General features: G+C 44.6%; 1 pseudogene; it reads right to left on the minus strand.

Moving 5' to 3' along the window:
- Positions 1-11,586: 11,586 nt before the first annotated feature.
- LOC106848523 (coiled-coil domain-containing protein 112-like) lies at positions 11,587-13,371 on the minus strand (annotated as a pseudogene).
- Positions 13,372-16,963: the final 3,592 nt, after the last annotated feature.

A 16,963-nucleotide genomic window follows, 5' to 3' on the forward strand; every position in this document is an offset into this window, starting at 1 on the left:
CAACACGCCCTTGAGGTAATTCGTTCTCTTCAAGCTAGGTTCCCCAGGGCCTTGGAAAGTCTGAAGAGTCTCTTCAGGGTTCAGTCCTGGGCCCTCAACACTTTCCTTTCATTCTCCTCGATATCATCTGATCCCTATGGCTATGAAAACTAAATACTGAATGTGCGTATCCAGCCGTGACTTCTCTTCACAGAAACCTGGGCATCTTTCTGTTCCCCCTCCCCACCCCTCTTTTCCCATTTGCCTGCGACTGGTCAGGGAGCCTTGTGCCAACCCCCCTCCACTTCTCCCCAGTTACCCACTCCACCCGCCATGGCCATCTCGTCTCTCCCCGAAACTGCTGAAAGCTGTTCACCGTTTACACTCTTTACTTTATTTCAACTCATTTTTCATAAAGCAGTTAGGATGATTATTTTAAAAGTCTAAAGCCTATCACGTGTCTTGAAGTTGTTTAAAAGTCCTCAGTAGCTTCCCACTGTACTTAGAATAAAACCCAGTCACTGTATTTTTTTGCCCTCAGAGCTCTGCAAACAACTCCACTCTCAGTCATGAGCCTCCTGTCAGTTCCTCAAACTTAGCCGCCTCTTTCCTTCTTCAGAGCTTTTGCAACCATAGTTAACTCCTGCTAGAGCAGAGCTTCTCAAATCATCTGCAGTAAGGGATCAGATCTTTTGTCCCCCTCAATTTGTCGTGGAACTATACTTTGTAAAATACAGTGAAAATCAACTACAAGAAAAAATGTTTAAAGAAATATGTCATTTTTAGATTTAACAGACATAAAGGTAGCCATCAAATTACTATAAATGTTTCAAATGCTTATTCTCAATTTCTGAACAGATCTCATGGCAGTTCAAGAACAGTTTGCTGACAGGGATGCACGCGGGCTCCTGGTAGCCGGCGTTGGAGCACTGAGTATATGGCTGATTCCACCTGCTCTTTAAGGGCTCAGCTTGAATGTCATTTCCTCGAAGAGCTGCCCCTGGCCATGTTATCGAATGAGGTCCACCCCCCTGTATAATATTCTCTATCACTGCATCCTATTGGTTTCATTCACAACACCTATCTAAGTTACACTCATGGACACACGCACATTTCTCTGATTACTTTATTCTCTGCCTCTTCCTCATAAAGTCCAGGTGGCAGGGACTGTGACCATTTTTTTCACTAATGCATACCAATTGCAGAGTCAAAAATATCAAATTTTATTCGAGACTAGTGAACTTCTCAGAGCCTTTAATGTGCTAATACGAAGTGTGAAATTCCAAGAGAGGGCCTTAAAGTGCAGAGTTTCTCAAACTCATTTGACCAACAGACCCTTTCCGTCCTCTAGAATACAGCATAGGAAACAATCATCTAAAGAAATATCCACAAATTCTGTACAGGCTAAAACTACCTTTACCAGGTTATAAAGTTTAATACACATTACTATTTAAACCTAACCTGCTGTCATTATTTTGTGAGTGGAGAAAGTAGAGCATTAGAATTATGCCAAGGATTTGGTGGGCTAGGGGAATGCAATACTCATGTGTCCATTTTTCTCTTGGATTCCTTTCTATCTTTTCATATTCTGGCCCTGAAACACTGAAAATTAAACTCCCCAGATTTCTCAGCCAGATGACTTCTGGAGAGTTCTTCCATAAAGAGACACTGGCAGGAGATTGGAAAGCTGAAGGAAAAGGAAAAATTTACTTTCTTTGCTAAAAATTCCTGTTTCTGACGGCAGTGGGCAGGCTCAGGCTTCAGTGCCTTCTGGCCGTGTGGACTGTTGCTGGCTGTGGCAACTCCAGCCCTGTCCAGAGTTCCAGCAGCAAAATGCAGCCACAAAGCTTTCAGCAGCTGCAGCAGTGATGACAACGAGTTTGGCAGCGGTGTGGCTTCTGGCCTCCAGCAGTGTCCACTGTAGGCATCCCCCTGGGTCTGGCAACATCACCTCCTCCCTGTGTCCCTCCAGCCAGGGCTGATAGTGACTTCCCCTAGTCACTGACTCTGTGTTACCCCACCTTGTGCCTTTTGCCCCATTGGGCCTTCCGACACTGTTGAAACCAATTCCTTGCATGAAATGCGCCTCTGTTTGGAATCCCTAGAGTGGTTTCTGTTTTCCTGACTGGACACTGATGGCTATGGGGTCAGAGTAGGAGAAGGTGATTCTATTTTTCAAACAGATTTCATGAGGGTAGAAAAATGTCATCTGCTCTGTCTGATGTCAATATGAGTCAAGAAGTAAGTGTTAAGGGAAACACCCAGAGCAAAATGAAGTAATGAATCATGGGAACAAAACCATGAGTGAAAACTGGAGCCCCGGATTCTAACCCCGGGTAACTTCTGCAGGTCATCTCACTGCTCTGGACCTGAATGTCCTCACGCCCCTCCTCCCTGATTGCTTTCAGCACCAAGGGGTGCACAGAGGCCCATATCCCCCACAATCTGCCACCAGAGCCAACCCCAATAAGCAATCTAAGTGAATGCCATGAGCTTGCTCTGCCAACGCAGTGTCAGAACAAACCTCTTAGTTTCCAACTCTCTCTCCATCTGGACTACACCCCAAACCCTGTCTAAGTAGAAACTCTGGAGGTGCCACTCTTCAAGTGTTATTTATTCAGTACTTCTCCTGTGAGGCACTGGGCAGGGGAGAAACAAGCTCACACAATGATGCATGAGACACAGCACTGTACACAAATAACATTAAAGCTCTGAGTGAAACAAGTGCCATCGTAGAGATACAAGTTAAGGCAGCAAGTACTGGGAGGAGGGAGCAATTAATTCTGCGGGGACTCCTCCAAAGGCTGCACAGAGAACTCATCACACGTTGTGGAGCATAGGGCTCATGCGGCTGAGTGAAGAGAGCTGAGGGCAGAAGAGTAGAGTGGGGTTGGATAGAGCGGGACCTTCAGGGGCCACCCCACTTTATTACCCCTTCTGGCACGTGGAAGCCATATGAAACTTTTAAACTAAAAAGGGATATGAAAATGTTTTAAAATTTGAAATACATAAACACAGGAAGTGGTTGTTGAGAAACGACGTTACTTGAGGAAGAAAATATTGAGCATTTCATGCTATTTTTATATGTCTGTTACCCCACCTTGTGCCTTTTGCCCCATCAGGCCTTCCAACACTGTTGAAACCACTTCCATGTATGAAATGTCCCTCCATTTGAAATACCTAGAGTGGTTTCTGTTTTCCTGACTGGACAGGGTAGATGTATAGTGACCCATCAGTGGGATGCCCATGACACAGTAAGCAAAAGCAACTGTCCTTATAAATTGTCATCATAATGGCACCGCCAGGTCAACTGAAACATTATTGGAAGGAAGTATTCATGTTGAAAGACTAAAAATGCAGTTGCAAGAAAGAATTTAATATCTCTCTGAACATGTAGAATGAAAATAATATTTTTTAAGTTTCCAGATATTACTGATTTGGAAGGTCACTGAGAAATACTAATAGTTTATGGATATAAAGAACCGAGAAATGTGATTCAATATTGCATAATAAGAAGCAAATTACAGAAATATATTCTGAACTCATTTAGTGACTGCATATTCCATCATCAGGGAAGAAATAGTGATGAGATAAAGATTTTTGAATGCCATTACATGGGAAATTAGTTATGAATTTTCAAAGTAAAATGATAAAAGCACTATTCTGAGCTATCTATGTCAGGGACTCTAAGCCAGGTGAGGAAATTTTAAATCCTCTCAAACAACCTTAAGATAAATTGCACCTGGAATATCTCATTATCTTTGATTAGCACTGTATCAGAAAGATGGAGACAAACCGAATGGAGAACTAAGAGAAGCAGCTTCGTACGGAGGAAACTGATTTATGAAAAATATTATAGGGACAAAACATGTGCAACTTTGCGAAGAGATGACTAAGGAATGATGACAGTCTATAAATATTTGAGAGGTGTAAACATCCAGTAGGGGAGGAATTATTTAGCATGTTATAAAGAGCTATAATTATAGTTTATGGGATGAAATTAGGCAACCAAGATTTAGAGCATTCAAAACCATCTTCCTTGGGATCCTGGAGACCTGCACTTAAAAAGACAGGGTGACCTTTGGGACATCTGAATCCTTTTGTCTGCTTTTTAAAATTTCTATTTTTTAAAAAATGTAATCAGTTTAACGAAGAGAGATAGACACAAATCTCTTAAGTGTAAGTACAATAAACATTTATTTTGCACACTCCCTTCTTCTAAAAGATTCTCAGGTGGCTCACTCAATTATTCGGCAATAGAACACAGAAGACATAAAATCTGTCAATACTCGCCCATCGAAGCTAATCTTTTCCACTAGACCTGCTTACTAGCAACGAGCAAAACTCACTAATTGGAATTTTGCCTCAATGTTACTAAAGGACTGTAAAGCATTGACCTAGACTAATTGGAGTTATGTACTCATTGAGCTAAAGACAAATGCTGCTGCTTTACATCGAAAAGAATCAAGGTTTTATTTGCCCTTGATACTAATTACTGCCTCTTTCTTGAGCTGTTTCTTTCCCTGTAAAAGACCTAAACATCCGGCCACAACCTCTATCCTGTGCCGATGTCCACATCTCACATGGGATGTCCTACTGTTTCCTCAAACTCAGTAGACTCCAAAATCAAACTCATTTGACAAACAACATTCACTGCACACTTTGCAGATGCCAGGCCCTGTGCTGCTGAGCGAGGGATAAAACCCTGATTATGAAAGAACCCCACAGAGAAGAGCTCCTGGATCTTATCTCCCCACCATCAGCCATTTCCCAAGTCTGTTAGAAGCACTGTGTAAGGCTCGGTTCCCAAGAAACACAGGATTTATTGAGATGCTGGTGTTCATGATTTATTGAGGAAGTGCTCTCAGGATCAAAGGAGTGAGGTAGGCAAGACAGGGCAGGGGAATGAGCCAAACCAGGCTGTGGGGCCCACTGGGGTCTGGCTTAAGCCTGATCCATGGGAGCTCTGGAGCATAAATTGTACCCCGAGTTGGTCCCACTTGAGGCAAGAAGGACGGCCTTTTGCACATCCATGTCCATTAATCATTGACCATGGGCTGCTGCCTCCCCAGAGAGCACTCTGGGTAAGCTCAGTGTTTATGCCCCATTCTTCAGTGGATGGCAATTTTCTGGAGAAGGGGGAAACTGGGAGCAATTACCAGTCAACTCTGAAAGCAGCTGTGGGATGCATGCACCATCTGGTAAAGGGCACCTGACTGGCTACCAGCCACGCCTCCTGTAAACACCACCACTCCCCTGGCCATTTAGGGTCACAACTCCTACTCCTGTCAAGCCAAGTTGCACTGTTCACTAAATCTCAAAAATCCTTCCTTTATACTTTCTTTCTTGTGTTCTTCCTTTCTTATTTTTTTCCAGCCACCACTTGGAGCCGTCCAAGTTATTACTGACTCACACATAACCTGCAATCATATTTTCCTAGTAGTCTCAAGATTTCCAGAGGCAAAGAAAGGCTCGACAGGTAGATAAAGCCATTGGGTGGTGACTGGGGTGCACTGGAAAGTGCTGTGCGCAGCCCCAGGTAGGTGCACCCAGTGTTGCAGATCTGCTGATTTTTAAGAAAACTCAGAAATCCAGATTTTTATGTGAAGTCTTCTAAATTTTATATGTGGCTACTGATTCTAGATTGTTCTATTTTTTGTTTAATTTCTATGTGAGGTAAAAGGAAACAACACATCTGTAGGTCATAGTGCCCACTATAGCCATTTTGCAAATTCTGGTCAAAAGCCTGTGAGAACAGATGAAAATTAAATAAATAACTGTAGTTCAAAGCGAAGGGAGATAAAAGTGTCAAAGGAGAACAAGAGAAAGTGCCGTGTTCAGAAGAAAGGAAACGGACCCTGAGCACTCATGAAGAAGGGTCTTGTCTTTATTACATTTTCCATTTCTGGTTTCTACCACAGCACATGGCACATAAAAATCCTACACAAATGTTCGAATGAATAAATGAACAAAGGCGCGAACAAAGGAACATGCATCTCTCTGGGTCACTGGGAGTTCAAAGGAACGAGGACACGGTCGGTTACCCAGCCATCATCCTACTATCCACCAAGCGCAAAGGTAAAGCTGCCACTCATTGTTCTCTGGGAGTTCTGTCAGGGTCACTCAGACTCAGATTCGGGTCCCTCTTTCCTCCTCCTCTTGGCCTCACCTCTAGCAGAAAAAGCACGTGTCAGTATTTTGCCAAAGGGTGCTTCTGAGCTTGCAGGCAATAGCAGTCAACAGAGAGGAGGCTAGAATCAGTCTCTAACAACAGCCTTTGATCAGGACCTTTTTACAGAGTATATAGCAGCAGGGGCCACTGCACATCTCAATCTCCTTCAGAAGTGCCCTGTATCCCCCAACATACCCCAATATGGGTAGCTCTTTTTTTCCAAGCCATAAAATTCTGACTGCCAGATCTTCTTTTGACCGGAGTCAAAAGCAGCTCTTGGAATCATTGCAAAACGATAGTGACTTTGGACTGAAGTTCACCATCACCTGGCAGGGCCCTCTTCTGAGCCAGCACCATCATCTAAATCCCACCAATGCCTGTGGATGGACCTGAGCTGCCAAAAGACTATTCCAGAAAAGCTGAGCTGCGCTGAGGCCAGGAAAGCACAGCGCCCGGTTGGCTGCCTCCAGGAGAAGCCTCTTCCAGAATAACCAGGTTCTCATGCATCTTTCCCACCACAAGGGAGTAAGTAGTTCCATAGCCATCCTCAATCAAATGCTTCCCTGCCTGAACTGGCCTCTAAGCACGAGGCTTTTTCAGGCCATTTATTTGATGTCTGGGCCTATTTTTCTAAGATGCTTCTATATTGCCCACTAAGATCGAGTTTGAGTAGGAGAGAACCCCTACATTCTGGAATTCTCAATTGCCTGGCTTCAGAAGGGGCATTCAGGGCTTCCCTCTAGCCCAAGTTACGTCAATAAACCCTGAATGTAAACATGATTTGGGTTGGACTGGTTATTCACATTGCACCTTACCACCCTTTTGTCTCCTGCTTTGCATTAAAAGAGAAAAGTTTATTACATAATTAAAATTATTTTCACTATTTGCAGAATTAGCTTTTGACTAATAAACTTTTTGCTAATTGGCCTGCCTCTGCCTTCCTCCCCTTGTGCTCCTAGAAAATACCTATTCACCTCTTGCACCCACCTGGCAAAACCCCAATCTTGGATGAACCCAGCTCTCCACCTGCCTTGTCTCTGCCCTGGATCACTGAGTGCTGGAGAAAATCACACAATGAACTTAGTTCCAGTCCATCCATGGCTTGCTCTCTTTCAGCAGACATGGCGGGCATCTTCCTTCACAGAGGAATTAGAAGCTGCCAGACAGGAACTCCAAATTCCCACCTGCCCGCCACACATCCTACCATAATTATGCATGAACTGCCCCGTCCTTCCTCCTGCTGCAGAGGAGGAAGTCCCCCTTCTGCGGAATCCCTCACTGGTCTCTGGAGTCCACCCTCCCATGTCCTTCCATCTTCAGCCTCTCGCTCTCTACTGCCACTTTCCTAAAGATTGGCACCTAACATCTGTTGCCCATCTTTTTTCTTCTCCTCCTCCTCCCCCTCTTCCTCCCCCTCCCCATTCTCCTCCACAAAGCCCCCCAGCACATAGTTGTGTATTCCCATTGTAGGTTGTTCTGGTTGTGCTATGTGGAACGTCACCTCAGCATGGCTTGATGAGCAGTGCCATGTCTGTGCCCAGGATCCAAAGTGGCGAAACCCTGGGCTGCCAAAGCAGAGCTCACAACTTAACCACTCGGCCATGGATGGGGCCAGGCCCAACCACTGCCACCTTCTCATCAGCATTTGAACATGTCCATCTCTTTCTACACAAGATGACTACAAAATGGTTCTTTGATCCTATGTCACTGTTTGGCGGCTAACTTCCTACTTTCCTGTCTTTCACCCTCAAACTTCGGCATCACCTAAACCTGCTGCTACTGTGTCTCACCCTCCTTGTCAACATCTTGTTCTCTGCCTAGGGCTCCCATCAATCTTCTCCATGTCACCAAACCCAAAGGACCCTCCAGTCCTTATCTGGCTTGACCTTAGCAGCATTTGGTATAGTCGAGCTCACCTTCTCTCCTGGCTTCCTCACACATCCTCCTCTTTTGCTCCCCTGCCTTCCTTGTTGCGCCTCCACTGCGTCCTTACTGCCGTGCCTGCCTACCTTTTAACTTTCGACATGGAGTGGGAGTCTATCCTGGGTCTCTCTCTTCACTCCTCATTGCACTCTCTCTCAAAGGAATTTAATTGATTCTTGTGGTTTAATTTGCCATCTTTATGCTGATAGTTTTAAAAATAATTTTGTATTTACTTTTATAAAATTGAGACCTGCACATGAAATAAATCAGAGTTCAGAAAGTTCACAAAGAAAATTCTGTGCTCCCCTGCACAAGTCTTCCTCACCCAGAGCCTCACAGATCTGAAGCACCTCTTTATTTATGTTGGTTATCTCCACGACTAAATAGTAGTATGTATTTCTATTTCATGAGTTATCACATTAAGGAAAATGTCTACCGATTTCCCAATGTAAAACGTGAAAATAGGCTCACTTAACATTCATCTCCTTCTCTTCATCTGGTAGTATCTACCATTTGTATCACTTTTTGCTATCAGTTATCTTTGTGACTTTAAGTAAGAAGAATTAATCTCTAATTTTTTCCATCAACCTTCAACAGTATTCCTTACCTCCTCATTCTGTAACGTAAGAATGTGAACAGTCCTGTCCCCTCCCGTTCCACCTCCTCTCTTGCACCAACTACTCTTGATCATTACACTTTTAAGCTTCTACACTAACCAGATGTCTGTTGCTTCACATACAGATTCATGCTAAAAGATGGCACCAACAAACAGCATTATATCACTATTACTCTGTAAATATTGTTCACAGTTGAGCCAAACAGAGGTCTGGAGTTATACTTCTTTCTCCAATTACAGGACTCCTGTGCCGCTGCTGGACAACTCCAAGCCTGAACTTCAAATGGATTAACTTTTCTTGTACTCCCCCAATTATGTAAAATCATGCAACATTACAATTTCCTTCGTTTCTAAATAATGACTTCCTTATATATTTTCACCTAAAATATTGACTTGCTTTTTGGCTTTCTTGCATCATTTGCCTCGATCACCTCCTTCACATTTTCAGACTCCACATCACACCGGCCGTGCAGCTCCCCGTCTCCCCAGATCTCCATTCTCCTGTTCCACGCTGCCTGGCTTCGTCTCCAGTCTTCCGCATCCCTGTTATCCTAGAACTTCTCTTTCTTGCCCTCCCACGTTGAGATCACTGTCTCCAGAGCCTGTCTTTCTTTTCCTTGGATATGCCTTCGTTTTCCTGGAGTACAGTCTCAGGTAACTTCCACTAAAAAGACGTGTATGGGGGTGAACCACCTGATTCCTGCCTGTCTGGATTTTTGTTTTGTTTTGCTTTCACCCTTGGCTGGGAGTTCGGCTGGTCATAGTCTTTGAAAGCATCGCTTCCCTGTCTTCTAGCCTCCACGGTTGCTAATGCCAGACGGATTCTCGTTCCTTTGTAATGAAATACTGTTTTCTTCAGCTGAAGCTCTTACAGGCCTGTCTTTCTTCGTGATCTGAAATTCCAAGCCGACAAGTCTAGGAGATGGCCTTCTTTCCTCATCTTTGGAACACGTGCCAGACCTTCCTGGAAGGCTGCAGGCTACAGCCTGCGCAAGCGCAGTCCTCCCTTCCTGGCTCAGGGTCCCTCCCCTCCCACACAGCCTTCCGGTCGGGTGGGAACCTCCGCACCTGCCCAGGTGCGTGCCCCTGCACCGGGCCTCTGGCGGGCGGAGGGGAGGCCCAGGCGTCCCGTCCCGACAGGAGGCGGGAAGCTGACTCCTTACGGACGGGAGTGTGGGAAGCGGCGGGGCACACCGGCACCACGCGTGTCCTCCCAGCACCCTCTGCGCAGCCTAGGCGGGATCCCGCGAGACCAGGCTCCCTTGGAACCAGTGCTTCCTGAGGACGTGCAGGCCCCTGAGTCGTCCTGAGGTAGAAGCTCTGGGGCGGGCGGACAGAGCGGGCCGGGGGCAGGGCCAAGGGCAGCTGAGGGCAGGCCAGGGGTGGGGCTGGGGAGTGGGACTGGGGTGGGGGGGGCCAGGGCTGGGTGGGGGAGTGGGTGGGGCAGGAGTGGGACTTGGTCCTGGGGGTGGGGCTTAGGGGCCGGAGCCTGGTGTGGCCTGCGGTATGGGTCTGAGGGGCAGGGTGGGGCCAGGCGGGGCTTAGGGGAGGGTGGGGCTGGGGTGGGGCTTAGGGGAGGGTGGGGCTGGGGGTGGAGCTTAGGGGAGGGTGGGGCTGGGGCGGGGCTGTGGCAGGGCTGGGGGGTGGAGCTTAGGGGAGGGCGGGGCCAGGGACAGACCAGGGGCCGGGTACCTGGCGTGGCTCCTTGGCCAGGGACAGTGGGCCCAGGCTAAGGCCGAGGTGGAGCCAGGGTCGGCTCTAGGAAGGCCAGTGTCTCCCAGGCTGGGTGGTCCTGCAGTGTGCAGACTGGAGCAGAAGGTCACTCCACAGTGGCTGCGTGTGGGATGTGCAGTGAGGGGACTCTTCCACCCCATCACAGGGACAGTCAGTGGCACCAGAGCTCCTCGGCCCTGCGGGGACCAGCAGGAGGTACAGTGGGCACCCTGGGGGTCGTGTCCGCAGGTGGTTGTCCTGCAGGCCGTGCCCAGGACAACCCCACAGCCGCGGGAACTCCGTCTCTGCGTCCAGGGGTGCTCAGATCTGGGGGCACCAGTGGAATCCCACCTACCGCTACCAGGAGCTGCAGGGGAGCGTCTGGGTTTACTTCCTCCTGCAGGTTTTTAGCGCCCAGGGGCTCTGCTGGTCTGTCCATGCCTTTCTCAGAGCATCCTGTTCTTGTTTCAGGCTGTGGTACCTCCTTGGGGTCCAGGAGAGCACAAGCTAGACTTCTGCAGTCCCCTGCAGAGGAGGCTGCCTGCAAGGTGGGGAAGATGAGCCCCAGACCCAGCCGGCTGGTCTGGGTCATCTCTGTACCGCTCAGTGTCCTTGGGGAGCTTGTCTGTACTTTAGCTTCTTTTCTTTTTCATTTCATCAGCAAATACAAAATGCTTGCTGTAGAAAAATGCAGTAATTGCCAAACTACCAAGTTAAACTTAGAAAAAGCATTAACTTACTTTATAACTCTAAAAGAAAAACCTACATTTTTGTTGCTGAAGCTAACTTACCTCCAAGTTCTAAAAGTTGCGAATTTTGTTTTTAAAAAATGGTGCTCTAAAATTGTCCCAATTAATTTTGTTATGCCATAAAAAAAAATCTTCAGTGCATTAAATGAAATAATGTTTGCAACATAGTCTTATTTCAATAGCTTTATATCAGTAATAGGCCAACATATAAACTAATACCCTCTTAGTATAAACAGGAAATACTAATGGCAGTGTCAGTATGGAACTTCACACCTGTCAATTCACGTACAGCACAATTAATAATCAACTGACTAGGCTAGTGATATTTAAAGAACATGGTGAGTCACTGTACTTCCCACGGTAACCCAGTGTGCTAACAATAGCAGTTTCATGATCTCATGTTCTTCTCTAGTCTCCTTGTCTCCAGGTTGGAGTCACGCCAGGTGGAATTTGTACAGGTGGCCAGAATTTGACGGTCCCCCCGTATCTGTGGTCCGCTCTCTCCAACCTTTGATAAGTTTGTAAAGCCCACAGGGATCTCTACGAATGTGTTTTCACTCTTGATTTTTCCAGTCCTCTTTGTTTTTCTGCCTTTTCATTTTCCTTTGCCTGTCTATTTAGCATTTTCCATTCAAGTTTGTGTAAATCTCTTTCTTGACACCTGGAAATTTTATCAGCAGCAGTTTTCCTTTTTTCCTTCTTTTCTGCCTTTTCCCTTATCTCCTTTTCAAGCCTCAAAAGTCCTTCCAAGTTTTTTCTTCTCCTGGGTATAACTTTCTAAAGTAATTTTAGTCTAAACTGGCATTGGTGCTCTTTCTGCTCCTTTTTCTCTTCCTCCTCTTTTAACTTCTTTTAAATGTAAGAAAGATATTTCGTTGACATTTGTATACTTTCTGGTTTTCCAAGCTTCTGCTGGCAGTCTCTGTTTCTTCTTTTTTCTCTTTTTATTTTTGATCATCATCTTGTTTTATTGTGAAGAAGTGTAAGCATATCCTCTGTCCTTAACTTGAAATTTTCCTCCTTTTTTGCTGCTTTTAGTTTTCCAATTCTGAGTAGACTCTTCTGTCTTTCTTGTAGAGTCAGAAATTTTATACAGCGTCTCATGCACCTCATCCTGTGTTCTTCCGGGCTGATGTTCTAGAATTTCTCCGGTAAGTGTTAGCATCTGTCTGTGTTTGTTTCTCACTTTTACAAAGGTCTGGTGATCATAACCACCCCATGTCTTTGTCGTCCGCCCCTCACCTGCCCCCCCAATTTGCTGAAAGAGTTTTCCAGAATCTACCATTTCTTCTGGAAGAGGACGTGATGACTGCAGGAGCTTCACTTGACGTTGCTCTGAAAGCTCTCTGTGTTTCTGAGGGACTCAAAGCCCATGTGTCAGTTTTTCTGGATATGGCACTCGACTCATTATTAGTTGCTTTCTCTTCTTTAATAAGCTCTTTATATGTCAACCTCTGCTCTTATTTAAAGTGTTCATGGTGTTCTCTGTTGTTTCTGTTATTTCTCTGAGTTTTTCAACAAAATCAGATGTACGCGTCACTTCTTTTAACTGATGCTGAAGTCTCTACATCGTGTATTTTGGCCAATTGCTGCTGGATTTTTGCTCTTTCTATTTTCCTGCTGATGATTTATTTTTCACTTCTTCCACCACACTGTGCTCAATTCTGAAGTCTTTTTTTTTTTGATTGTGGAAATGACTGTGTTCATCTTTGTCTGTTAATAACTTGATTTTAAAATTTTCCTGCTGTATGTATGAACTTTGCTTTCTTAGTCCAACTCGCTTTCTGCTTCCAGTTTTGAAGCTGAAAAGGTTGAATTCTGGCTGAAGTAGAAAAATAGCCATCATTCTGTGCCACAACCAACTTTTTTCACAGAATCACTGGGGCCACTGTGGTCAGGCGGCCTAGGTGTTTGTGCAGGGGGCACTGCAGAACCAGGAGATGGTCCCCCGCACTTGGGGCTGGGCCTGTGAGCGTGCGGGAGGGAGAGGCGGGTGGACTGCCTTAACTGCCTTCATCTGCAGAACGGGGTGGTACAGCACCTGCCCCACAAGGCTGTTGTACTGATGGAACTTGTTAGATGTAGACCGGGAATAGTTTACGACCCAGATTGTTATCTCTAGCTCCTCGAGTCGGTTTTTCTATATGTTGGCCTTGCTTATTCTTTCTAATGCTGCTGGCATTTCTCACGCGCCTCATTATCCTTGGATGTTCAGTCATGCTTAAAACAAGTTTGGGTCACTAGAGTTTCTTCTGCTATTGTAGGAATAGGATGATTTCCTTCACAGGTCTCTCATGAGAAATAGTGACTGAGAACTCCATGCGCATCGGTGGACCAGAAACGTCCACAGTAAGCTTTCACTTTAGGGGCTGGTGAGCAGGAGCTGAATGTCAGGCCCTGATCCCCAGATGTGGTTGGCTTTCATACATAGCATATCCTTTTTATAGATTTTCAGTTCATAAGGCACTAAAGGGGAGTGGTGATATCCTAGAGTGGTGGATACTGTGAAAAGAATGTACAAAATACAAATAAAGTCTTTACAGAAGCTCTGCACTTGATTAGAGAGAAGAATCTGTTGCTTAATTACAAGTGAAATGTTTGTATCACTTTGAAATAATGTCCTAAGATTTTTTGTTTTTTTGAAAGTGACATGTTATTGACTCGCTAGGATTGAGGATAATTACAGAATCACTGTGATTTTTTTGTAGAATCACTTGTGATTTATTATAAATTCTTTAATTTGTTTGATTCAAAAATAGGACAATAGCTTTTAAATATTTTCCCCTGTGTGCTAATAGCGTATGTCTGGGCCACCTGCAAGCTCTGGAACCCAGGAGAGGAGGATGAGGAACAAAGGAGGAAATATTCGCTAGTAAACAAGCCCTATGACCCAAAAGTGGACCAAGAACTTTCTGTCCCAGTCTTAGGAGGTAGTCAGGAGCTCTGCACACTTCTCTACTGGATTAGGTTTCACAACTTCCCTTGATGTCATTTGTTCTCTTTCCCCTGGCTTGAATTAGGACTTCCCCTCCAGAGTTCTGCCAAGCCAGTTTCCTTTAGACCAATTCATAGTCAGCTATTTCCACTGGAGTTTCATGAAAAGAGCACTGAATGAAAAGTCAGGATAAATGGACTTCTGAGGCCAACATTCCTGCTTACTCTCTGACCCTAGAAGTCAATGTTCATACCAAGCCTGCACTTCCTAAACAATTCACATTCTTGTAAGGTAGAAAGAGCTTCCTTACAGAGTAATGAGTTTCCTGTCATAGAAATTATTCCAGAAAACATTTGAAAACCACTTTTTAAGACTCTTGTAGAATTTTTATGTAATAAGAAGATTGGATTTGCTGGTCCTAAAAAATCTCTCTGAACCCTGAAACGCAATGATTTTCTGCTCTAGTTCTATGGAAAGAAAGGAGGCATGGAGGGAATGGGAAGGCAACTTTATGCAGCCTCGCATGGATTTCAGCCTTGGTCTTTGGAGTCGCACCAGGCTTCCCGAGCTTGTGCTTTGCCTGTCCATTCTGACTCCATGCAGATACACACTTTCTTCGTGTCTTTCCATTCTTTTTAAGCACGCTCATATAAGTATCCTTAAGTCAAAGGCAGGTAGATGCATACCATTAGTTGGAGGGATGGCCAATTACTACAAGCACAAGATTTCTTTGAATTCTTATCTCCATTTTAAAAATCTATGAAAATTTAAAATTATACTTCATCATGTATGTGTTTTGATATAAAATAGTATTTTAAATCATCTATCGTTGGGGGCAGGGGAGGTGAAGAACTTGACTCATGTAGAAAGATGTGCCCCTGCTTTCTTCAGATGCACAAGGCAAATGCACTCTTCTGAAGAACCTCAGGTCAACATGTTGGACTGGCACTCTGGATCCAGATTTATTACCATGACTTCTCACAGTCCCTGGGATTTGCTTCTGCAAGGCCCACCTTCTGCAACACAGCAGGGCCCCAGTCCACATGGAACGGGGGATGGTACACTGGGAAAAGTTTGTGTGTTGTGTCAGTAGCCCCCTCTCAGTTCGTTCATGCTTCTCTTTTCACCTGACTCTATGAATTGTTTACAATGACATATTTTAGTAGAATTATTTCAGAACCTGTCTTCCCTCAATCTGAATGTGCCTCACTCAACTAATAAAATCCTTGCCCCTGAGAGAGAGTGTATTATGTGTTACATTTTGCTAAAATTCATGATGTGTCTTTGGAGAAGAATTGTGCATTTTATGTAATTTGTCAAGGACAGTTTCAAAATGCATAACATCATCAGTCTCACAGACAGTGTCTGATGGGTTCACTCTGTAGTCAGTTTTGCCAAGTGCAAGCTAAGACTCAGACCATCACACACCTGCTCCCTGCTGTTGTTTCAGATGTATCATCTGTTGAAAAGACAACCAAGTTTAGGAAAAGAATTCATCCTTGAAGTATTTCTTCTCTAATTAAGTCAACAGATGTTGTTTGAAGTGTATACCTGGGGAATTTATTACTTCAGTTTTAAAAAGTAAGAGGAATTCACAGATCTGCCTTCATAATAATTGTCTTTTGGATCAAGGTAGCCAGCCTGGTAATGACTAATAATAGTCAAGAATTTATGATGGTTGTCATTTTCAACAATTTGAATGGCATTTTCTAAAAGTGCTTTCACTTGAGTTATCGTCTGGACTTCAGTGTTCCCCAGCTGAGTATCTGATCGCTCGTGGTGGAGGCTGGACAGACCTGGCCTGGCTCAAATAGGCATGAGGGACTGGGGCTGATGGCAGGAAGTGGCTCTTATGGCCCCTGTGGCTGCATGGAAGCAAAGAACAGACAGTGATGTCAAAGGCAGAAATGCACAGCTGAGGCAATGACCAAGGCAGAAGAGCCTGAGGCAGGCAGCAAGTGACGGGTGCAGCCTGAGCATCAAAGAGCCATGAAGATGGAAGCAGGACCTGCTACAAGAAAGAGGCAGGCAAGAGGGTGGGCCTGGCACACAGCCTGAAGATGACCTCTTGTTGCTTCTTAAGGGTAAAGCCAGGACAGGAGGGTGCCCAGTGACCCATTGAGGCTCAGTTTCTTATCTTTCTCCTCTCCCTGCCTCACAGGGGTGTGGCAAAGGTCAAATTCAGTCTTGTATGTGAAGTCTAATTGTCATTATTATTATCATTGTTAACATTTGTGATATAACTGAGAAATATATGGAAAGATAAATTTTAAAAAGTCAAAAAACCAAGCTGCATGGTAAGAATTTTGTGTGTGTGTGGCAGAACAAAATAGGACAAAGCATTTTGGTGTGTTATTTTCTTTAAATTTAGTCTGCTCTTGTTAGTTTCTAACCAAAGTAATTAGCATATGTGATGGTTATAATTTGTGAACAAATTCTCTACTGATTGTTACTGTGGCAAGTTCTGATAAATTCACAGATCAGAATTTATATACAAGGAAGACTCCCAACATGGAAGAATTAGATTTTTTAAACACCAGGTCTCAAATTATCTACCTACTTTGACAGTTTTAGTGTCTTGATTAAATATTTTATCAAGATTTTATCTTAAGATAAAATGTAGACGCTAACTGATAGCAACATCTCTTTATGTAAAAGGTTCCCAAGCTGATTTATCACCAGGTTGAAGCGTGTCTGTGAAAACAACCATGTCTAAAGTAAAGAGACTTTGCAGTTTTCTTCCCCTCTCCTAGTCAAGCAACTTCTACTAAACAATTTATGTGAAAAACGGAGTCTTGAATTTTATAAGACTCCACTTTATTTTCCTGTGATGCCTCCTTTAGTTTCATTCTTCACTTCAATTTAGTACGTGCTGT

The sequence above is a fragment of the Equus asinus genome, chromosome 8 (genome assembly GCF_041296235.1).
Source record: "Equus asinus isolate D_3611 breed Donkey chromosome 8, EquAss-T2T_v2, whole genome shotgun sequence".
NCBI lineage: Eukaryota > Metazoa > Chordata > Mammalia > Perissodactyla > Equidae > Equus > Equus asinus.